The following is a 24,759-nucleotide window of genomic DNA, read 5'->3' as shown; positions in this document are numbered from 1 at the left end:
CCACCATTACTAGTATAAAAAAATAAAAATAAAAAAAATTCCAGAATATATCCCTAGTTTGTAGACGCTATAACGTGTAAACCAATCAATATACGCTTATTGGGGTTTTTTGTTAGCAAAAACATCTAGCAGAATACATATTGGTCTAAAATTTTAATTTTCTTTTTTTTATTGGATGTGTTTTATAGCAGAAAGTAAAAAATATTGTTGGTGGTTTTTTTTGTTTATAAAAAAAATATTAAAAAACAGTGGTGATCAAATACCACCAAAAAAAAGCTCTACTTGTGGGGAAAAATGACAAATATTATTTGGGTACAGCGTTGCATAACCATACCATTGTCACCTGTATATAATCCCTATATATAATGCAAACATCTGAGCTTTTGAAAGACTCTGTCTTATGTTTGGTAACATTATATTGAAAACAAAAAAAAAATAATGACCAAGTATTCCTCATTAATTAGCAAATATGAAAGCAACCAAACAGTTAACATGTCATGCAAGAGAAACTGAGACTCAACATCTCTTCAGCCCACTGGCAAAAGCAGTAGTGCTGGTCAGTAAAACTGGCAGGGAACCAGAATGTACACTTAGGAAGATAGATTGAAGTCACTTTCAGAAACAGACACACAACAGCACAAGCCAACCAAACGCACAGTCTGCTCTTCACGTGAAAAGGTGAGGAAATGGAAAGTCAACAATTTTGTTTCATTTTTATGTAAATGTTTAATGATGATCTAGTAAAAAAAAAAAAAATGTTCTTACTTTTATACTCATACGTAGGAAAATTATGTTAGCAAACAGCAGGATGTTTTAGAACGCACTTTGTCATGAAAGATTTAATATACTGCAATAAATGTTTTAAATTTCATTTGACCGTAGCAATATTCTAAGAGAATGATATCAATGTTCTAACAGAATGATTCATTCGTAAAATATGTAATAAAGAGACTTTATTCTAAAGCCAAAATTGCTACTGTATATCGACTAAAGCATTTGCATCCAAATTATATATAATGTTTAGCATGCTTTGCTGAATTGTTACTCCTTATAACATGAACTAGACAAAATGATATAGGCTAGAGAAGGGAAAAAAAATGTGATGATGTTAGCTAGCGGGAGTTCCAAGGTTTTATGTGTACTTGAGTCTCTTGATCAAACATGACATTATGCCTAATGAAGAGCCCTCCAAAAAGTAGCTTCAAAAGCTTGCAACGTAAATCTACTACTTAACTAATGAAGGTATCATTTTACTTCTACATTTTTCCTTCTTCTTCAAGTGACTAACAAGATACAAGTATTTGCTTTAGAAATTAGCCTCGAAAAGCTGCTGATCAAGGTCACACTTTGATTTAGATGACGGCTAATTAATAATCAATGAAATCTGGACGAGATTTGTTTAATTTTATTCTTCATACATTTATTTTATGACAAAGCAATATAAGGTGTTTTGAATGATTGTGCATACATAAACACATTTGTATCTTTTCGATACCTTTGATTTAAAAGGCATACAAATCATAAATAAAAATACAAACCAGACTACTACGGCAATAAATAGAATACAACTGCACAAACCTGCAACCCAGGGAAAATGATTCTATTAAATGGATAGATTAAAGCATGTCACCTAGTTTAGTTTGCTTAGATTCTATATTATACTATACTATACTATACTGTACTATACTATACTATACTACACTAACTTTACCATTATTATTCCTACTTAATTGTTCTAATAAAGTCATGTTGTAAAGCTTCTTATGTAAAAAGGGTTATTATTTTTTGTTCTATTTGGGCAAAAAGACTTTCAGAGATTTTTTTAATTTATTTTTTATTTGACATGCAAATTCTATGTACAGTGCATTTTAGACAAGTGTCCTCCAATCTCGAAACAATGATGCAAACTATTAATGTCTACAAGGACTCTGTTAAAAAATTCCTTTCTGCCAAGCTCATTTTTTTTTAACTGGCATTGGTGAACTATTAAAACTAATAGTTAAACGATTTACTTTTACTATATATAGCTGCAAACTTTTTGCATCATATGACAAAAAGGCTATGTGTACCGGAAAAATGATAAAAGTCTAGTTGCATATTTACAAGTATTTCATTTATTTCAATAGTGATGTAAGGATCCTGCCCTATGCGTTTCGCTAGCCTAAATTTAGTACTGTTGGGCTGTAGTCAGCATGAGTTCTAATTGGTAGTTCTGCTTGTCTCAGGATCTTTTTTAAACCAAGTGTTGTTATTTGACTCTTCCTGCTATTAGGGAGCATCCTATGGAAATAGCATAATTTATTAATAGCATAGATTTATTAACCAGAGTTATGAATTTTCTCCCTGGCCAACCACTAGGAGGTTTATTGCCAGTGGTGCATGCTGGTCAAGGATATAAATATTTAGGAATGACCTTGGAAAGTTATTTTTCCTCCCAGGCTTTGCCTGATGAGGGTGTGTTTTGCTGCTGATGTTTCTTAAGCCACCCAGGTTTGCTGCCTGGGGAGGGTGCAGGGCTGGTGCAAGGATTTTTGACACCCTAGGCAAAACTTCATTTTGCTACCTCCATTGGCTCCACCCCTGACTCCACCCCCTTTGCCCTGCTCATGTATACCCCAACTTTTTAATGAAGCACCTATCAAATGCAGCCTCACCAGCACCCATCAAACACAGCCTACCTGCACCCATCAATGCAGCCTACCAGCGCCCATCAATGCAGCCTACCAGCGCCCATCAATGCAGCCTACCAGGACCCATCAGTGCAGCCTACCAGTGCCCATCAATGAATGTTTGCTTGCTTTCATTCATTCGGGAGTCAGGACACAGACACAGTCCTCCACCGCCTCTGCGCCTCTGACATTATGTGGGAATGGAGCGGCGACTGCCTGCTGATGTTAAGACTCAGTTGCTTGCTGCAGAGAGAAGAGAGTAGGAACACCAGTGGTCGGGCGCCCTAGGCAGCAGTGCACCCTAGGCGGCTGCCTAGTTTGCCCAGTGGTAGCATCAGCCCTGGGAGGGTGTACTGTGCTACAGAGGCACTCACACCTGGGACCTGAAGCTTCCTGCTGTCCTGCTAGAGGGTATATCCAGGGGAAGCAGATTAGGAAAGTGATTACCTGGATTAGAGCACCAGGGTTGAAACTTATGCTAATGGACATTAACCACTTGTAGACCAGGCCTTTTCTGGAACTCTTTGGTTAAAAGTTTAAATCAGTTTTTTTTTCTAGAAAATTACTTAGAACCCCCAAACATCATATACTTTTTCTTTTATCAGAGACCCTGGAGAATAAAACGACAATCGTTGCAATATTTTATGTCACATAGTATTTGCCCAGCAGTATTTCAAACTGAATTTTTGTGGAAAAAATACACTTTAATGAATTAAAAAAAAAAAAAAAAAAAACACAATATTTACTCCAATTTTTTTTGTATAGTGTGAAAGATGTTACACTGAGTATAACCTTTCATGCTTTAAAATTGCGCATGCTCGTGGAATGGCGTCAAACTTCGGTACTTAAAAATCTCCATAGGCGACACTTTAAAAAAGTTTACAAATGACCTGTTTAGAGTTACAGAGGAGGTCTTGTACTAGAATTATTGCTCTCGCCCTAACGTTTGCGGTGATACCTCACATGTGTGGTTTGAACACAGTTTACATATGCTTGCGTGACTTACGTATGTGTTCACTTCTGCATCCGAACACGGGGGGATGGGGAGCCTTAAAAAAATTTCCTATTTTATTTTACTTTTTATTTTTTATTTTTACGCGGTCACTTAATTTTTTATTTTTTTGATTACCTTTATTCCTATTACAAGGAATGTAAACATCCCTTGCAATAGAAATAAGGATGACAGTTCCTCTTTATTGAGAGATCTGAGGTCAAAAAGACCCAAAATCCTTCATTTGCATTTAAAAGCAAAAGATAAAAAAAAAAAATTATCTTTTGCTTTAAAAAATAAATAAATAATTTACTTTGGCCTGGGACATCAGCCGTCACCCTGGTCCTCCACGGCTATCTTGGCCTCACTCTTCTCCATACCCAGCTACCACCTGCATCGCATCGCTCCCGGGTTGCACCGATCAGTCAGGGAGGCCCAGAAACGCCTGGGGCTGGGGACAGCCCTCCTGCCACTTCTAAAAGTGATCCCGCAGCGAATCCGTCCGCAGGGACACTTTTACCTGACAGAGAATTGGCTATAGTAAAAAAATACCTTGGTATTTACTGTCAAACAACAAACTTTTGCTATGGGCTGGTCGGCAAGTAGAATTCTAATGTTTTCATCCAAGGGGTAAGCCTGCTGACTACAAGCTGCTCTACAGTCTGCATTTTACAAAGTGCCAATCAGGCTTAATGGTCCTTTTTCTATATTGACGGAAAGTTTATTGAGCTTAATAAACTCTGATAAACCTTCCTAAAGTGACTGGCACCCTTTTCTTACACCTACAAACAGTCAAGGATTCCCTAATTGCCGTCAGAGGGTAGGGTGGTGCTACATAGTGTTTATATGAAGGTACGTTTTAGGAACTTATACAATCTTTACACAATCTCCTGCTCAGCAGAAGTCAGGGTGGTGAGTTGAGGTGATGCTCTGTGAATCAATTTTGGGCATAGGAAGTTGCAGTAGGAGGAGTTTAGCTAGCTAATAAATGAAGGGAGCATCGCAAGGACCTCAGCAGTGTAATGGTGCTCTTTTACAGACCAAAGAAAAGGCACAATAAACAATAAAGCTGCTTTAGTGGTGGAACTCTGATGCCCATGCAGTGCAGAAGATGTATATGAATAACAAGAATACCTGAGCATAAAAATATAGTTTATTATAGTAAACCTTGGTTTTGCCCATGGTGGAAGAGGTTTCCTTTCCTCCCATGTTCCTATCTGCACATACCTTTCTTTCACTCACTTCACCACTCCTATTGGCTGACAGGAGCAAAGAGATTTGTCTTTGCTCCTAGCAGCCAATAGCAGCAGTGGGGGTGTGAAGGAAACTGACACTCATGAATATGGGATGCACATGACTCACTCCCTTCCCTCCCTCCTATGTGACAGCGCCGGTACTGACTGATTGTCAGAGTACTGTCACATGGGGCAAGGATAGAGTCAAATAACCTGCGTAAGATCTGATCCATGACTTGGAGTTTAGATAGAGCCTCCACTCTTCACTTCCTGTAGCTGGATGGAGCGGCAGGAGGGCAAAGAAGGGTAAGTATATGCTGTTATGGAGGGAGAAAGTTGAAGGAACCTCCTTGATTTTTCCTTCATGTCCAATAACAGGTGCACTTTAAAGTGGACATGGTTTTAAAATACGAAGCAGCTGAAATTGCAAAGTATAACCAGTTAACATTTTCACCTAGTTATCTTGCAGTGGGACAACAACTTATGTGCAGTCAAGTGTTTGATACCCTTGCCACTTCAGTCAATCCCCTGCACTGCAATATGCCAAATAACTGCACACACAGGCTCCACACATTAATGATCAGAAAGCTTACATTGCACTACAAGAGCTAAGGTTTTCCTCTTAGTTGTGACAAAGTACACACAAGAACAAAACATAGGCTTCTTCTTTTACATAGGGGTTTGTATGATGTGGGTAAAGCATTACATTCCTTTTGCAGAAAATATATTTTTTTAATAATAAAATGGCTATACTAGCTGGCCTCCATGCCAGCCTACTCACTTTTTCGGTAATCTGGCATCTAAACAATTTTTGCTTACCTGTTTGGAATGGAGAATAGATATTTTCTAAATACATCCATTGCAGACTTCTTACTATTTCTACTTTATGAAAAGCCTTATGTGAAGAGCTGGACCCTGCTTTAGGTGAGCCTTAGGTGAATGTATAGAAAAGAGCCTCAAGGTGTTGCTGACAGTTGAGATACAGTTTATACATCACAGTAATCAGGTCAAACAGCCAAAATGTTTTTTGAGGGGCCCCATTCATCAGAGCTACATGACACTGAACTGGAAGGAAAGGTGTGGGCAAAAAGTCTGGGAATTTTGGAATTATTATTTAGAAAACAGCAAGAGGTGTGCTTTGCTGATTTAGCAGTAATTGTTAAATCATTAAGGAGGAGGCCACTTAGAACCATGAAACACAATGGCTGTTTTTAAAAAATGATTGTGATAAATAAACTTCATCTGGACTGTGAACAATATCTTGGTACGCTCTGAATTCCCATTCACATCACAAAAATGACCTCCAGATCCATTCTGGGTGTGTTTCTGCATGCACGTTTTTAACGCGTTTTTGATGTGCTCCAGTATGCTTTGTTGCATTTTTGATTCATTCCAGATGTTTTTTTTCTTCTTTTTTCCTATATATTTTTTTTTTTTTGTACTGTTTTTTTTAGTTTTTTTGTTTTTATGCATTTTTGATGCTTTTTTACAACGTTCCAGTACAGTTCTGTGCAAGAAAAAAGCAGCATGTTGTACTTTTTTTCTGCAACAAGAAAAGCACTGGGACACAGTACACTGGTGTGAACTATACCATTGGAACCCATATAACCTACTTTGCATGAGTTTTTGATGCGGAAAATAAGCACTTCACCGCATGTGGTGTGAACAGGTCCTGAAACAAACCTTGTTATGTTAGTGTCAGTACTGATGATACGTCAAACCGCGAGAAAAGAAGTTACACAGCACAGATATTTAGAAAGCAATCCCACCCCACATGTGAGGAGCTTTATGATATATTGCAGATACCTACAATAAGGTAAACAGATGACCGTAAACCTGCAATAACATAAATATGCAACTGCCATTGTAGTTGCTTGGGTGTGGGCTTTGCAGCTCTGGATCCCAAAGTGTTTGGTTTCCTAAGTGTTTGGTTTCCTTATGTAGCACTGACCCCATAAGGCTTGCTGAGTGTTGACTTCATGGCCCTCTCTCTGGGTACCCGCAGCTGGGTTTCCACTTTGGTTGCTAGGGGTTTCCACTTTGCCTCACCCTTACTTCCCGCTGTTGCTCGTTACTCAATGACCAGTACAGGGTATTTGGATGGGAGAAGGGATTAGGAGGATACTTCAACTGAAACTGTTCACAATGGATAAGGAAAACTCTCGCTTGGACTCTCTGGATTATTTGTGGAAGTAGTGACACTGCTTTAACCATACAGCCACAGGTATGGAGAAATTAAGTCTTCTTGCTCTCACTAGCAGCAGACTTAATGCACTACATTATCTTTAGGACACTCTCTAGCATCCCCTTTACTAACACCGTCCACTGATTCTTCTAGCTGAAGGCGTGACCCTTACGTCACAGGCCCCAAAGACACAGATCTGTACTCACAGTAGGCAAAATCAAATCCTTCCTTGTGTCTCCCTTCCAGTCAGCTCTGCAGGACCTCTGGGTTCAGCTTCTATCTCTCTCTAGGCCCTTGGGTCGACCACCCAAGGCCGCACGACCACCTCCATAGAGGAGAGGGCAGTCGCCCCCTCACTCCTGAACTCTGTTTCCCAGCTCAACTAACTCTGAGCACATGTACCCTGGGCTTACAGTGGGGACGGAAAGTATTCAGACCCCCTTAAATGTTTCACTCTTTGTTATATTGCAGCCATTTGCTAAAATCATTTCAGTTCATTTTTTCCTCATTAATGTACACACAGCACCCCATATTGACAGAAAAACACAGAATTGTTGACATTTTTGCAGATTTATTAAAAAAGAAAAACTGAAAAAATCACATGGTCCTAAGTATTCAGACCCTTTGCTGTGACATATATTTAACTCATGTGCTGTCCATTTCTTCTGATCATCCTTGAGATGGTTCTACACCTTCATTTGAGTCCAGCTGTGTTTGATTATACTGATTGGACTTGATTAGGAAAGCCACACACCTGTCTATATAAGACCTTACAGCTCACAGTGCATGTCAGAGCAAATGAGAATCACGAGGTCAAAGGAACTGCCTGAAGAGCTCAGAGACAGAATTGTGGCAAAGCACAGATCTGGCCAAGGTTACAAAAAAATTCTGCTGCACTTAAGGTTCCTAAGAGCACAGTGGCCTCCATTATCCTTAAATGGAAGACATTTGGGATGACCATAACCCTTCCTAGAGCTGGCCGTCTGGCCAAACTGAGCTATCGGGGGAGAAGAGCCTTGGTGAGAGAGGTAAAGAACCCAAAGATCACTGTTGCTGAGCTCCAGAGATGCAGTCGGAGATGGGAGAAAGTTGTAGAAAGTCAACCATCACTGCAGCCCTCCACCAGTCGGGGCTTTATGGCAGAGTGGCCCAACGGAAGCCTCTCCTCAGTGCAAGACACATGAAAGCCCGCATGGAGTTTGCTAAAAAAACACCTGAAGGACTCCAAGATGGTGAGAAATAAGATTCTCTGGTTTGATGAGACCAAGATAGAAATGTTTGGCTTTAATTCTAAGCGGTATGTGTGGAGAAAACCAGGCATCACCTGTCCAATACAGTCCCAACAGTGATGCATGGTGGTGGCAGCATCATGCTGTGGTGGTGTTTTTCAGCTGCAGGGACAGGACAACTGGTTGCAATCGAGGGAAAGATGAATGCGGCCAAGTATAGGGATATCCTGGATGAAAACCTTCTCCAGAGTGCTCAGGACCTCAGACTGGGCAGAAGGTTTACTTTCCAACAAGACAATGACCCTAAGCACACAGCTAAAATAACGAAGGAGTGGCTTCACAACAACTCCGTGACTGTTCTTGAATGGCCCCCAGCCAGAGCCCTGACTTAAACCCAATTGAACATCTCTGGAGAGACATAAAAATGGCTGTCCACCAACGTTTACCATCCAACCTGACAGAACTGGAGAGGATCTGCAAGGAGGAATGGCAGAGGATCGCCAAATCCAGGTGTGAAAAACATGTTACATCTTTCTCAAAAAGACTCATGGCTGTATTAGATCAAAAGGGTGCTTCTACTAAATACTGATCAAAGGGTCTGAATACTTAGGACCTTGTGATATTTCAGTTTTTCTTTTTTAATAAATCTGCAAAAATGTCAACAATTCTGTATTTTTCTGTCAATATGGGGTGCTGTGTGTACATTAATGAGGAAAAAAATGAACTTAAATGATTTTAGCAAATGGCTGCAACATAACAAGAGTAAAACATTTAAGGGGGTCTGAATACTTTGCAATGCAGCACTTTTCCTCTGCCCATTACCAGAACTGTAACAAAGCCTATGCACTCACTTGTCAGGTCCCCTCCCACTGTCCAATATGCCTTCCTATTAGACCAGTGAGGGACAGTCAAACAAGTTGAGCTGCACTTGAGTACAATGCGCAGACCTAACCAATAGATCCTGCTCTCTGGTAGGCAGGGAGCACTCTAAGTTTTACCTGGCCATCTTCCTGGTAAGCAGAAAGACCAAAAACTCTACTCTCTTCTAGCACCTACCTAGGAGGGTGCTACACTTAAAACAAGCCCATAGGGTCAATATACAGCATTGCAGTATAATAACTCTGGTGAGACTACTCTTAGACCATAAAATGCATATAATACAGAAGAAGGAGAGCACCAGACTACTACTTAACATCAAAATATGTCATCTTTGTGACAAATTTCTGTCACAAAGACAGAGAAGGTACAGTGCCTTGCAAAAGTATTCACCCCCTTGATATTTTTTGTGTTTTGTTGCCTCACAACCTGAAATTAACATGGATTGTTTGAGGATTTGCATCATTTAATTTACAGAACATGTCCACAACTTTGAAGATTTTTTTTTTCTTTTATTGTGCAGCAAACAACAAATAGGACAAAATAACAGAAAAAGTCAATGTGCATAACTATTCACCTCCCTAAAGTCAATACTTTGTAGAGCCACCTTTTGCGGCTATCACAGCTCCAAGTCGCTTTGGATAAGTCTCTATGAGCTTGCCACATCTTACCAATGGGATTTTTGCCCATTCCTCCTTGCAAAACTGCTCCAGCTCCTTCAAGTCGGATGGTTTGCGCTTGTGATCAGCAATCTTTAAGTCTGACCACAGATTTTCTATTGGATTGAGGTCTGGGTTTTGACTAGGCCATTCCAACACATTTACATGTTTCCCCTTAAACCACTCAAGTGTTGCTTTAGCAGTGTGTTTGGGGTAATTGTCCTGCTGGAAGGTGAACCTCCGTCCTAGCCTCAAAATCACACACAGAGTGGTACAGGTTTTGCTCAAGAATATCCCTGTATTTAGCACCATCCATCTTTCCCTCAACTCTGACCAGTTTCCCAGTCCTGACTGCTGAAAAACATCCCCACAGCATGATGCTGCCACCACCATGTTTCACTGTGGGGATGGTGTTCTTTGGGTGATGAGATGTGTTGGGTTTGCGCCAGACATAGTGTTTTCTTTGATGGCCAAAAAGTTCAATTTTTCTCATTAGACCAGAGCACCCTCCTCCATACATTTTGGGAGTCTCATGCCTTTTCGCAAACTCAGAACGTGCCATTTTGTTTTTTGCTGAAAGTAATTGTTTTCTTCTGGCCACTCTGCCATAAAGCCCAACTCTATGGAGCGTACGGCTCATTGTTGTCCTATGTACAGATATTCCAGTCTCTACTGTGGAACTCTGCAGCTCCTCCAGGGTTACCTTAGGTCTCTGTGCTGTATCTCTGATTAATTCCCTCCTTGCCTAGTCCGTGAGTTTTGGTGTGCGGCTGTCTCTTGGCAGGTTTGCTGTTGTGCCATGTTCTTTCCATTTGGTTATGATAGATATGATGGTGCGCCTAGGGATCATCAAATATTTGGATATTTTTTTTATAACCTAACCAATTATGTGACTTCTGAAGGTAATTGGTTCCTCCAGAGCTTTTTAAGGGGCTTCATAACAAAGGGGGTGAATTCATACGCACATGCCAATTATCTTTTTTTTATTTCTGAAAAATAGTTTTATGCATATAATTTTTAAAATTTTTATTCACCAACTTAGACTATTGTGTTCTGATCCATCGCATATAATTCAGATAAAAAAAAACATTGAATTAAAGGCTGTAATGTAACAAAATAGGTAAAAAGCCAAGGGGGTGAATACTTTTGCAAGGCACTGTATACAGCTGATGAATACGTTCCCGGGCGCATTGTTTTCATGTGGAGGGGGCATGCTGTCTAGTGAGCTCTGCACTTCATAGGTGTTGCTAGACATGAGCACAAGAGTTATGCGCCCTGTGTCCAGCATGACGGCTTACAGAGTGACTGTCAGTGACTTGCTCTATTCTATAAAGGAGGGATATCCAGCCTGATTTGTGCAGCTATAGTTTCACTCCCAATGTCCCAATGTCATTCTGCAAGACTTCCTGGAAGAAGAGGCGTCGGAACTGCTACCAAGCTAAGTACATGTACACATTGCTCCCAATGGCCACCAATGAATGAGAATGGGCACTGGGCAAAAGCCACTGACCACCATTGTAATAAAGGTCTCACTGACCACAATAAAATGGGTACACACTGATCACAACAAAGCAAGCACACAATGACCACAAAAAAGGGGGCACATGCTGTCCACAATAAAAGAGACATATGTTGATCACAATAAAGGGGCAAACACTGGCTACCATAAAAGGAGCACAAGCTAACCACTGTGAATGGGGCATGCATTGACCACAATAAAGTATGCACAGGCTGCGCACAATAAAGGGGCACACACTGACTACCATGATGGTAGAACACACTGACTGCCATAAAGTGAGCAAACTGACCATCATAAAGAGTGTACACTGACAACTATACAGTGGGAATACACAAATCTTCATATAGTGGTCTATAATTTTTATCATTGGTGTATTTTAACTGATAGAGACAGAATACGAACCAAAAATCCCTCCAAAAAACGCATGATACAAATGTTATAAATTTAGTTGCAGTTCAGTAAGTAAAATAAGTATTTGATCCCTAAGCAAAACACAACTTAGTACTTGGTGAAGAAACCCTTGTTGGCAAGCACAGAGGTAAGACGTTTCTTCTAGTTAGTGACCAGGTCTGCACACATCTCAGGAGGGATTTTGGTTCACTCTTCTTTACAGATCTTCTCTGAATTCTTAAGGTTTCATGGCTGTCGCTTGACAACTCGAAGTTTCAGCTCCCTCTAAAAGTTTTCTATAGGATTAAGGTCTGGAGACTGGCTATGCCACTCCATGACCTTAGTCTGCTTCTTTTTGAGCCACTCCTTTGTTGCCTTGGAGGTATGTTTTGGGTCATTGTCATGCTGAAAAACCCATCCACGAAAAAAAAATGCTGACTATGACCCTAAGAACAACATCCCTAGGAAACACAGTGGAAACACGATGCTTTGGGGTTGTTTCTCTGCTAAAGGTACAGGGCGACTTTGCCGCATTGAGGAGCCAATGGACGGGGCCATGTATTGTAAAATCTTGATGAGAACCTTCTTCCCTCAGCCAGAACACTAAAGATGGGTCGTGGATGGGTTTTCTAGCATGACAATGACCCAAAACATACCGCCAAGGCAACAAAGAAGTGGCTCAATGAGAAGCACATTAAGGGCATGTAGTGGCCTAGTCAGTCTCCAGATCCTAATCCTATAGAAACTTTATGGAGGGAGCTGAAACTTCGAGTTGCCAAGAGACAGACAAGAAACCTTAAGGATTTAGAGAGGATTTGTAAAGAAGAGTGGACCAAAATCCCTCCTGAGATGTGTGCAAACCTGGTAACCAATTACAGGAAATGTCTTACCTCTGTGCTTGCCAGCAAGGGTTTCTCCACCAAGTACTAAGTCATGTTTTACTTGGGGATCAAATAATGATTTTACTCACTGAACTGCAACTTAATTTACAGCATTTGTTTTAAGTGTTTTTTTTTTCTGGAATTTTGATTTTCTGTCCCTATCATTTAAAATACATCTATGGTAAAAATTGTAGACCCTTCATTTCACTTTTAAATGGGCAAACTTACAAAGTCTGCAGGGGATAAAATCATTATTTTCCCCACTGTACTATTTTGCACATTAAACAGCCGGATTGCTGTGCTCTAGGTGCCATAAAGTCCTGACTGCTGGACTGTATATGCAATGTTGTACATTACGTAGTCCTGACCGTACACTCTATATGTTACATAGTCATGACTGCTGCACTTATACGCTGTGTTGCACATCACATATATATGATCATACTGATACACTGGCTTTATCACTTTGTGAGTCACTGACCCAGAACAAGTATCAAGTCAGAACAGTTGTTCAGGTTAGTAATTCTGAAGTAAGTGACAGCCAGTCAAAGTGCATTTTTAATAGCAATAAAGGGCAATCAGTGCAAACTAAACCTGTAATGTTATGCAAGCTGAACACTAAAAGCTAACACCGACCTCCAAAAACAATCTTAAAACAAAATAAGTGCAGCACAAAGTGTGAAATATAGGTAAATGCAGAGTCCAATAAATATAGAACAATAAAAAATATAATCAGAGTTCCACAGGATCCAATCTGAAAGCACACTTCTTCTGGGGGCACACAGGTTAAACTCTTTCCAACCGATGTAGTAGGAGAAGCATATCAATGAATGAGATTGCGCTTCCCAGATTCGGTGGACCCCTTAATTACAGGGCTTCAGGGACAGCATGGGTAAACCAAAGGCACACTGCTGGGCTGGTAGTCATCTGCTGGAGATAATCATCCAAGGGACAGGAGGGACCGTCAGACTCAGGGAGCACTCCACTTTGGGCCAGTGCTTGATCCTAGCTTGTTTTAACTGAAGTGTAAATTATCCACCGTACGTTGACCACACATAGACTTTTGGATATGAGGACATATGAGGAGCTGTGGGTGCTAAAGTGAAGCCATCCACATTGAGGAATCCTGTGGTCTGTGTGACCAGGATAAAGAGCAGAGGTACTGCTAAAGAGAGCCAGATCTTGGCTGAATTGTTTACGCTATTCCAGCAAAATGCATCAAGGAGTTTCTAGTCATGCCACTGTTTGCGCGGATTCGATTTAAAAGAAGTGTCCTCATATCCAAAAGTCTATGTGTGGTCAACGTACGGTGGATGATTTACACTTCAGTTAAAACAAGGTAAGATCAAGCACTGGCCCAAAGTGGAGTGCTCCCTGAGTCTGACGGTCCCTCCTGTCCCTTGGATGATTATCACCAGCAGATGACTACCAGCCCAGCAGTGTGCCTTTGGTTTACCCATGCTGTCCCTGAAGCCCTGTAATTAAGGGGTCCACTTAATCTGGTAAGCGCAATCTCATTCATTGATATGCTTCTCCTACTACATTGGTTGGAAAGAGTTTAACCTGTGTGCCCCCAGAAGAAGCGTGCTTTCAGATTGGATCCTATGGAACTCTGATTATATTTTTTATTGTTCTATATTTATTGGACTCTGCATTTACCTAAATTTCACACTTTGAACTGCACTTATTTTGTTTTTGTTTTAAGTGCATTTTTAGATATAAAGGTCAGCATGGGTAGCCTTCATATTTATTTTTTCACAGATTTCTTTTAAATACGTGTAGTATATTTTCAGTGTGTGCATATTTTGAACTATTATAGCAGTGTTTGACCTAACCTATTCTAAATTATTTAATATTTTAAATACAAAGTATACATAGAAAAAAATAAATATTAAAGTGTCAATAAACCCGACTGTGAAAAACACCCATTACATGCTATTTAACAGTGTTCATGCTCACAAGGCCACAAAACCGTTCATTTTGTGTAGAGAAAATTATACCTAGTTGATCCTGCCTTCAGCTGTCCCTCCCATATTCTCTATGTCCCCACTGCCATCTGAGATTGTGTAGACCAGCTGGTGTTCTCTACGGAGCATGCTCAATTTCAGTTTCCTTCTAAGCGCATCATTTCCTCCTTTTTCTTATTTGTGCAGCCCACATAATTATAGAGTCACACATGTGGGCATATACACAGTGGCAAATGACACTCCCCTCCCTCCCTCCTCCTCCTCCATGTCCTCCTATTGCTTAACGCTATGGGGGTGGGCTATAGCATACTGATTGAATAAATTCACTAAGAGACTGACCAAAAAAGCCTAGTTTTAATATAAATCAGAATTGAATATATCTAATGTAATTGCTAATACATGTAAAGTAAAAATAGAACCTTGAATGCTGATGCCGTCTGAACAAAATAAAAGCCAGTGTCAGTCATCTATGCCTACACCATATTAATGCATAAAAAATACACATTTGATGTTCAATTGAGATTTATAGGGAGCTATAAAACAGTTGTTTGATATGTATAATCTAATCTGAATCATTCTTCTGAAACTATCAATACTGTCAGCACGCATTGATGCCTGCTCTGCAAACTCATACAGTATGCCTCCTCTGTAAACTCAGAGGAGCAGATAGCCAGAGAATTGTGTGTATAAGGCATGTAAAATTCATGTTAGTGGTCCGCAGGATTCAAAATTGTGAGTTTAGTGGTCTGCGAGGTCCAAGAGGTTGTCGACCACTGATATATATGATTTATGTGAATGAATTATGGCAATTAACACTTCTCTGTTTAGTATCACTTTAATATCATATACATCAAACTGATCTCTATTACATTTTTTAACCCCTTGTCTAGGGATGAGCCGAACACCCCCCTGTTCGGTTCGCACCAGAACATGTGAACAGGAAAAAAGTTCATTCGAACACACGAACACCGTTAAAGTCTATGGGACACGAACATGAATAATCAAAAGTGCTAATTTTAAAGGCTTATATGCAAGTTATTGTTATAAAAAGTGTTTGGGGACCTAGGCATTGCCGGTCCGACAATACACATAAGTTTATTGATAAAAACGGCATGGGAATTCACCACAGGGGAACTACGAACCAAAATTTAAAAAAAAAATGACGTGAGGGGTCCCCCTAAATTCCATACCAGGCCCTTCAGGTCTGGTATGGATATTAAGGGGAACCCCGGCCAAAATTAAAAAAAAAAAATGATGTGGGGGTCCCCCTAAATTCCATACCAGACCCTTATCCGAGCACGCAACCTGGCAGGCCGCAGAAAAGAGGGGGGATGAGAGAGGGCCCCCCCCTCCGGAACCTTACCAGGCCACATGCCCTCAACATTGGGAGGGTGCTTTGGAGTAGCCCCCCAAAACACCTTGTCCCCATGTTGATGAGGACAAGGGCCTTATCCCCACAACCCTGGCCGGTGGTTGTGAGGGTCTGCGGGCGGGGGGCTTATCGGAATCTGGAAGCCCCCTTTAACAAGGGGACCCCCAGATCCCGCCCCCCCTGTTTTTTTGAAAAAACTGTCAAAAATGTTAAAAATGACAAGAGACAGTTTTTGACAATTCCTTTATTTAAATGCTTCTTCTTTCTTCTATCTTCCTTCATCTTCTTCTTCTTCTGGTTCTATTGGCTCTTCTGGTTCTTTCTCCGGTGTTCTCGTCCAGCATCTCCTCCGCGGCGTCTTCTATCTTCTTCTCCTCGGGCCGCTCCGCACCCATGGCATGGGGGGAGGCTCCCGCTCTTCTCTTCATCTTCTTCTCTTCTTCATCTTCTTCTCTTCTTCTCTTCTTCTCTTCTTCATCTTCTTCTCTGGGCCGCTCCGCATCCATGCTGGCATGGTGGGAGGCTCCCGCTGCTCCTCTTCTGACGGTTCTTAAATAATGGGGGGGCGGGGCCCCGCCCCCCTCTGACGCACGGTGACTTGACGGGACTTCCCTGTGACATCACGGGGAATGCCAAGGGTCAGGGTTGTGGGGATGAGGCCCTTGTCCTCATCAACATGGGGACAAGGTGTTTTGGGGGGCTACTCCAAAGCACCCTCCCAATGTTGAGGGCATGTGGCTTGGTACGGTTCAGGAGGGGGGGGTGCTCTCTCATCCCCCCTTCTTTTCCTGCGGCCTGCCAGGTTGCGTGCTCGGATAAGGGTCTGGTATGGGTTTTTTGGGGGGACCCCACGCCGTTTTTTTTTTAAATTTTGGCATGGGGTTCCCCTTAAAATCCATACCAGACCCAATTTACGGGGACCCCCACGTCATTTTTTTAAAAATTTTGGTTCGGGGTTCCGCTGTGGGGAATTCCCATGACGTTTTATGAACTTTTATGTGTATTGTCGGACCGGCAATGCAATAGCTGCGAGTAGTTTTACATTACTTTTTTTTCTTTGAAATGTCATTTTGCTGTCAGACTGTTCTAAACATGGGAAACATGCGACCCTTTACAGGCATACTATAGACACCCCCCAGCTACGAAATTTAAAGGGATATTACACTTTTATTGTTTGACTTTAAGCATTATTAAAATCACTGCTCCTGAAAAAACTGACGTTTTTATAACTTTTTTTTGCATTGATCCATGTCCCCTGGGGCAGGACCCAGGTCCCTAAACACTTTTTATGACAATAACTTGCATATAAGCCTTTAAAATTAGCACTTTTGATTTCTCCCATAGACTTTTAAAGGGTGTTCCGCGGCATTCGAATTTGCCGCGAACACCCCAAATTGTTCGCTGTTCGGCGAACTTGCGAACAGCCGATGTTCGAGTCGAACATGAGTTCAACTCGAACTCGAAGCTCATCCATACCCTTGTCTACGAAGATACATTTATACATGGCATGGTAAACAAGGAGTTAGTATAGTATTGATTTTACTAGCCTCTGAAGGTTTTCAGATAAAAGTGACCACTTTTATGGGGCTCTTCCCTTGGACAAATGAACCCTGAAGCAACGTGTATTATGCCACTTCTGGGGTCACAGCTGTCATTCCTCGACTACTGCAATCAAGGATGCAGCTAATTGGGCACAGGCTGTGGTTGATTAGCTGTAGTGGAGTGCATGGAAGACATTGTGTGTCCAATAGACCCTGATGTCTCCATAAAGAGAACTTGTCACCTGCCCATGCTATCGCATAAGAGGGCTTGTTAACTCCCTTGTGATAGCAATAAAAATAAATGTAAAAACTAAATAAAGTGTAAAAATATTAAAATTTTATTATAATAAATAAAAATATTAAAGAAATTGCGCACACAGGTTCCGCAACTGTATGAAAGCAGTGATTGTACAACACATGTGAGGTATTTCTATGAACTTTGGAGTGAGTGCAATTTTTCTAGGGCCATAAATCATAGTTAACTCTGATAACCTGTAAAGACTTTTAAGGCTGGGTGAACACTATTGCGAATTTGAAGCGGAGAAACCCGCATTTCTCTGCTTCCAATTCACATGTCAGGAGATTGTGACCGGGTCTGGTTAAAATTCAGCCAAAAATTCAGCCTGAAATCGGACCTGAAACAATGAACAGGGACACACCAGACCCCTGCTGTGAGCCACTCCATACGGCAGTGTGAACCCATCCTTAATCATCCCCTATGAAACATTATAGGTACCGTAGTTTGTCACCTTTTCATGGCTGTGCACAATTTTGAGTCTTGACATGTTTGGTATCTACAGTATTTACTCAACATAACCCCATCTTTTATATTTTACTAAACTTGGTTATGGTATTTTTGTTTGCACAAAAATTAATTTTAATATAAGTTGTTCTGAAAATATGAGTTTAATAAATAGCTAGGCAAATATCGTGTGACATAGAAAATTGCAACTGCCTCTATTTTATTCTCCAGGTTCTATGCTTTCAGAAAATATATACTTTTAGCGGGGTCTAAAGTACTGTATTTATTGGCGTATAACCCTCACTTTTTTACCATGAAAATCGGGTGCAAATAGCGTGTGCGTGTTATACGCCAATACTTTAATTTTAGCTGCCTCGGAGGGAACAAGGAGGGGGGCCGGACAAGCACTGTCAGATTACATACAGCGAGAATCTCCTGTTTACTTGGCAGCCTCTGTAATAGGAAGTCCTGTCTCCTGGGCCGCCATTGGACCACTGTTCTGTCTATCATAGGAGATTCTCTTTGTATGTAATCTTTCGGCACTCATCCCGCCCCGTCCCTGTCCCCTCTAGGCTGCAGGTGGACGTCAATCAGGCTGCACTGATTGCAATGGTGAGGCTGCTGCATTGAAGGCAATCGTGAGGCTGCATTGATGTGGATTGATGAGGCTGCAGATGGGCACTGACCCTTATTTTGCTCCAAAGTTCTTTATTTAAAATTTTTGTTTTTTTCCTGAAACTTCCCTCTTAAAATGAATGTGTGTGTTATACGCCTGTGCGTGTTATACGCCGATAAATACGGTAATTTCTAGCAAAAATGCAAATTTTGACATGTGTACGAAAATATAAAAATTGCCTCTATAGACAAGTGGTTAAAAAGCACTGGAAAGAGATAATACATTCCCATTAAAAACTATAATTATACTCAATCTAGCAACACTCACAAATCAACTTGCTACATGTGCATTACTATTATTTCTTTTTTTAGCTGAATACAGCTAGTCTAGCCAACCTGTATTTAGGGGGTGTCTAGTAGACTTATCTTTCCTGGATAGTAATTTGCCTAGGGCAATTTGTAACTTCTCATTTGGCTTCCCCCCTATGTTCTAGGTTTGCTGCAGTACCCTACTAGGTGTCACCGTCACACAGGGCCAAAGTACTGGGATGGTAGCAAGTTTTGTGCTTTTGAGTCTAAGTTTCTTCTGGCTCCCACTAGTAGTTTTCTTTGGTGGGACATGATGGGGGAGGCTATAAAAGCTTGGGGAGTGGCCTAGTGGGGTCACTTTCCCCCAAGGCCCAATCTAAAGAGGATGTGTGCAATTGTAAGTACTTTGTAGGACTGAGTCCTATGGGCTCTAGCATAGAGTTCTTCTGGCTGTCCCCTCTGGTGGAGGTGGGTGCACCTTACAAGGTGGAAGAGCCCGATGGATGTCTGCTGGAGGGGGATCAGTGTCTGCCCTTGGAGGATCTTGGCAATCCCTTGGACTAATAAAGTCTGGAAGCTCTTGTTGCTAATGTAGACCTAACCCTGACCCTCTCCTTGTGAAGCTGAAGCAATAAATCTTGAAAAGACTAAAGTGACTGGCGCCCTTCTTTGTCGTGTGATGCTCTCCACTGTGGCCATGGAACCACCCCAAAATAAATGCTAGCCTTCTCCCTGCTGGAGGTGAGTCTGCTCTTCTACCCTATGCAGGAGGGGTACTACATTTTCTTTCTGTCTCTGTGCTCTGCCTTTATTGTGGTGCGAGGTACAGAAGCTGGAAGGTACACAATAGGCTGGTTGCACTCATGTGCCAGTGCACAATCAACCAGTAATCTGTACATCCTAGGGTGACAACATTGCTCTTGTAGAGCACTGTATTCTGTCAGCATAATCATCATAGGACAGAAATGTCCTTACTGGCAGGATTAACTGGTCAAAACAGAATAAATAAAAGGATGCCAAGAGAAAGCAGGTCCCTCAACGCTATCAATGAACGGTATGCTATCAGGATTTTTTTTTTGGTGGGGGGGGTTTACATGCCCTTTAAGGTAAATTAAGCAAACTTTCTGATGTAAGCTGGCTGTCAGTAGCACTTCACTAAAGAGTTCCACTTGTTCCCTGGAATTGCTCTTAAAAAAATAATCACACACTTGCACAAACATGTCATATATAGCACACATGTAAAAATAAAAAATGAAATATTGAATTCTGCAGAACATATAAAATGTGTATGATGAAAGATTCAATTTATAGCCCTTGCATTTTGCTAAGTGCGTAAATTAAAGATATGATATTTTTTGGCACTGAAGTTAACGGTAGTGTTATGTTGAGTGCTGATTGCATGCACAGTAGTGCACTGACATTACAGAAGACTAAGATCCCTGACCCCAGTGCCAAAACACATCCCTCATTCACAGTATACCCTGCTTTAAAGTCCAAGCCAGGACACCAAATGTTATGACATCTCAGATGCCTTTTTTCCACTAACAACATGCTAAAGCTGCTAGAGAACAGAATGAGTGAATTGTCGGGAAATATGGAACCTTAGCTTTACATAAAATAATCAAAAGTACAATATTTTTCAGAACTGTAAAATAATTTCCTGATTTTGTCTCTTAAAATGCATATTTAAGTTTTAGTTTCTAATCTAAAATGGTGAAATGCAAGTAACAATATTCATGGTTATGCAAAAATGTATTAAACTGGATCTTTTACCATAATATTTATCCATAAGTACAAAAATGTGCTTAAAATTGAGCTCCAGGAAATCGGCTAAATGCACAACTGAAAAACAAATGTTTTACTTGCCGAAGGATTTGCATTTCTGTCTACATAGCGTGCCAGACAGCAAAGCAAGACTAGTGACCTATTTTTTTTTCTTCTCCAATTAAACTACATAGCTAAGTAATTTCCCTGAATCATTCTTTCAATGAACTAATGTGTGAAGGATGAGTCTCTAAATGGTCCAGTAGAAATGTATTAATCTTGATAGCAAGTCAGTAGGTACAGCCAATGCATTTTGGAGGCTCACAAATTTCACTTCAGGGCTAAGAAACAGAACAACATAAACAATATCAACAGATTAATCTAGAAGTAGCCAAATGCATAGTTTATTTATTCAATGTACCTTGTGATTGGACAGTGAAGGAATAGCAGTGGACTGCTCAGGTCATCTTTCTGTGCCCATCTTCTGTCAGCATGTTCCTTGTCGTCAGCAAATATACACTACAGCTCACTTGACTGGCTCCAAGTGCTGCCACTTCCTCTCCCAGTTTGAGTACTGCTGTACATGAGATTAAAGGAGGCTGAAGTAAAGTCACATTTGGGTATTTATACTAGTTATACTTCAGGTCCCGCCCATAGTCAAATGACGTCCGCAGGAGGGATCTCCCATCCTGGGCGGGCGTCATATGACGTCCTGGGCTTCCTGACCACCTGGGAGGCACGCGTGCGCCCCCACCTTGCCACTCGGGAGCCGATGCACGTGCCCGGCGGTCGCGATGTCCACCTGGCACCCACGATTGCCTGTTAATAGAGCCGGGACGTGGATCTGTGTGTGTAAACACACAGAACCACGTCCTGTCAGGGGAGAGGAGACCAATCATGTGTTCCGTGTACAGAGGAACACTGATCGGTCTCCTCCCCTTGTGAGTCCCCTCCCCCTACAGTTAGAATCACTCCCTAGGTAACACCACCAGATGGCAAATCCAAAATTGTACAGTTGTCACAAGAACAGGAATAGAAGGAAAATCTTCCAGTGGGAACACCCATTCCTGTGACAACCAAAAGGGGACTTCCCCTAATTATGGAGAGAGTTATTTCATATTGTGTTATTGCACATATTGTGTCTCTGGGGCAGGAGTTGAAGGAAAATCTCCACAGATGGATACAAATAAGCAAACCATACATAGATCAAAATGTGACTGGTTCAGCAGGGACGGGCCGAATTTTAATCCATGTATGGGCACTGAGGTTGTACAGCAGTCGATTAAACCGCTGGTTGAATAAAAAAAAAACTGACTGCTTTAGTAAAAATAAAATAAAAGCTGAACAGGGTTCTAACTATTCTCTATCTATTAAAATAAAAACTGTGGCTACAGATGCACTTTGATAAATAACTGTGTAGGGAAGTGCAGCTTACCCTCCCCTCTGTTGACTGACCACTGCATAGAGGGAATAGAGGATGAAAGAAACATTGTTCCTCTGCAGACTCCAAAGGTGTCACCAGGGGAGCATTCAGGGCCATCTTTAATGCAGGGCAAAAGGGTAAGCTGCGCAGGGCCCATTCATTGTTGTGGGGCCCACAGCAGCTGCCCCTTGAGCTTACACTGCCTGCAAATAGTTGATACAGTAGGAGAATTTGGGTGGGCCCAAGAAAATGTTTGCCCAGGGTCCAATCAATATTAAAGACAGGCCTGGGAGCAGGGGTCCAATTTGATACTGCAACACTGAGTGACTGGGGCGACCATCTTTAGTGTGGCAAAGCTAATAAATAGCAGTTCCTCGCGTCATTTGGCAGGCGTTTTTGAATGGCTAGCATAGGGAAAGGAACCCTGCTTGTCAGGAACAGTGATTTAGCCTTAGGGAAAGCTTCCTGTTTGAGGAGGGGCAGATTAGGGACACCGGTGGCCGCTCTGCTCCCCTCCAGTCTCCAGTGCTCTGACATAGGTCTTACACTGTTCTTCTAAGTGCTACTTACACTGCCATCCTGCCTAACAGCCATCCTCTACACAGATGCTGTGGTTACGTAAGCCTTACCAAAGTGACAACCTTGCTGCATCTAACATTGCTGAGAATGAGAACTTCTGCACCTGTCTCACCAGTGTTATTGTGTCAATGATACCCTACTGTTTGGAACTGTTGTGCTGAGCAACTTGCTGCTGTAACTGCAGACACATTACTAGTGCTGATGATTGTGATTGTTGCTTTACTTGTTATCTGTGGACCTACAACTTATCCAAGTAATAATTGTGCAACCTTCCTGGCCCCGCCCACAATCGGACAACACATTAGCGGAAAAAAAAAATGTTTTCAACTTACACTTCAACAGAGGGATATTTTGCAGGTAACCACCCATTTTCTTCTGTTTTTCATATGCTAAGCACTTTCAGAGGTTGTCCAAGATAAACTGTAAAATAAAGGATTATTTTCCTATATGTCAAGTACTTGCAACTATTGTATGCTCTAACGATTCTATCTGCTGCCACAGTTAAAGCCTAACTCCAACTTCCTCCTCCCCCATTTGCAGCACTACCCCATCCCTGTTTTGAGCACCCCTCGATCCTTTTTTTAACTGTAAGAAAAACATTTTTTCCTCCTTAGGTCTGGCATGACATCAGGGGTCCTGTTTTATCTCTGTCAGTGGGCAGATGCCAAATGCTGCATGCTGTTGATGCATCACCAGGGGGAAGGTTGTGTATGCTCTAGGTTCCAAAAAAAGTGGGTTGAAAGCCATTGGGTATCTTTCAACCCGGAAGTGGATTGTAGGGTGGTGAGTCTGAGAGACAGATAGGAGGAGTATTACAGAGAGAACTATTTTTTTCTTTATTTTAACATGTCACAGGGAATTTATTTTTATTAATAACCTGGACAATATGCAGAGGGCAAGGGATTCCCACTGCAACTTTATTTAATATTGTTCTGTCACTGGGCTGCCAGTGCCTTCTACAGTTGTTTAAAACCGGCAGCAAACATTTCAGAGGTTTAGCTTTGGAGCAAATGTGCAGAACACAGCACCGATGCCTCCAGATCCATTCACCACAAGTAATTTGGATTAGCTCCACCAATTGAAAACACCTGCAATGTGTTGCTGCAAGGCAGATCAGGCAACATTTCATATTGATATCCTCCAGTTAAAAAAGGGGAAGATCTTTAACCACTTCCCGCCCGCCGTATGCAGAATGATGTCCGGGAAGTATTTGTGTTTTCCTGACTGGGTGTCATATGACGTCCAGCAGGATAACATGCTGGCACGCGCCCATCGGTGGTGTGGTGTGTCAATCTGACACACCGCTACACCGATCTTGGTAAAGAGCCTCCAGCGGATTCTCTTTACCACGTGATCAGCCGTGTCCAATCACGGCTGATCACGATGTCAGAAGGAAAAGCCATTGATTGGCTTTTCCTCACTTGTGTCTGACAGACGCGAGTAGAGGAGAGCCGATCGGTGGCTCTCTTGACAGGGGGGGTCTGCGCTGATTGTTTATCAGTGCATCCCCCCCTCAGATGCCCACACTAGATCACCAGGGAAGCCGCCAGGACCACCAGGGAAGGGAGCAACATGTGGATGGCCAGGTATGTACCCCATGGCCATCCACATGTGCAAATTATGCCCAATCTGTGCCAATAAGCGCCCACAAATGGGCACTAAATGGCACCATTATATATCAGTGATGCCCAGCAATGCCACCCATCAATGTCATCAGTGCCACCAATCAGTGTCATCAGTGCCACCCATCAGTGTCCATCTGTGCCACCAATCAGTGTCATCAGTGCCACCCATCAGTGTCCATCTGTGCCAC

The 24,759-nt window shown here is 41.7% G+C and overlaps 1 protein-coding gene across 1 annotated transcript in view; it reads left to right on the top strand.

The window, feature by feature from the left end:
- The first annotated feature begins 522 nt into the window (after nucleotides 1–522).
- Nucleotides 523–24,759, top strand: part of LOC141110059 (serine/threonine-protein kinase SBK2-like) — a 135,648-nt gene continuing 111,411 nt past the window's right edge. Inside the window, exon 1 of the mRNA XM_073601292.1 lies at nucleotides 523–678. The gene's annotated coding sequence lies outside the window, so the exon portion shown is untranslated. The remainder of the gene's footprint in view (nucleotides 679–24,759) is intronic.

The sequence above is a fragment of the Aquarana catesbeiana genome, linkage group LG10 (assembly GCF_042186555.1).
Source record: "Aquarana catesbeiana isolate 2022-GZ linkage group LG10, ASM4218655v1, whole genome shotgun sequence".
Taxonomy (NCBI): Eukaryota; Metazoa; Chordata; class Amphibia; order Anura; family Ranidae; genus Aquarana; species Aquarana catesbeiana.
The sequence above is the reverse complement of the archived record's forward strand: the minus strand, read 5'-3'. Positions and strand labels throughout refer to the sequence as shown.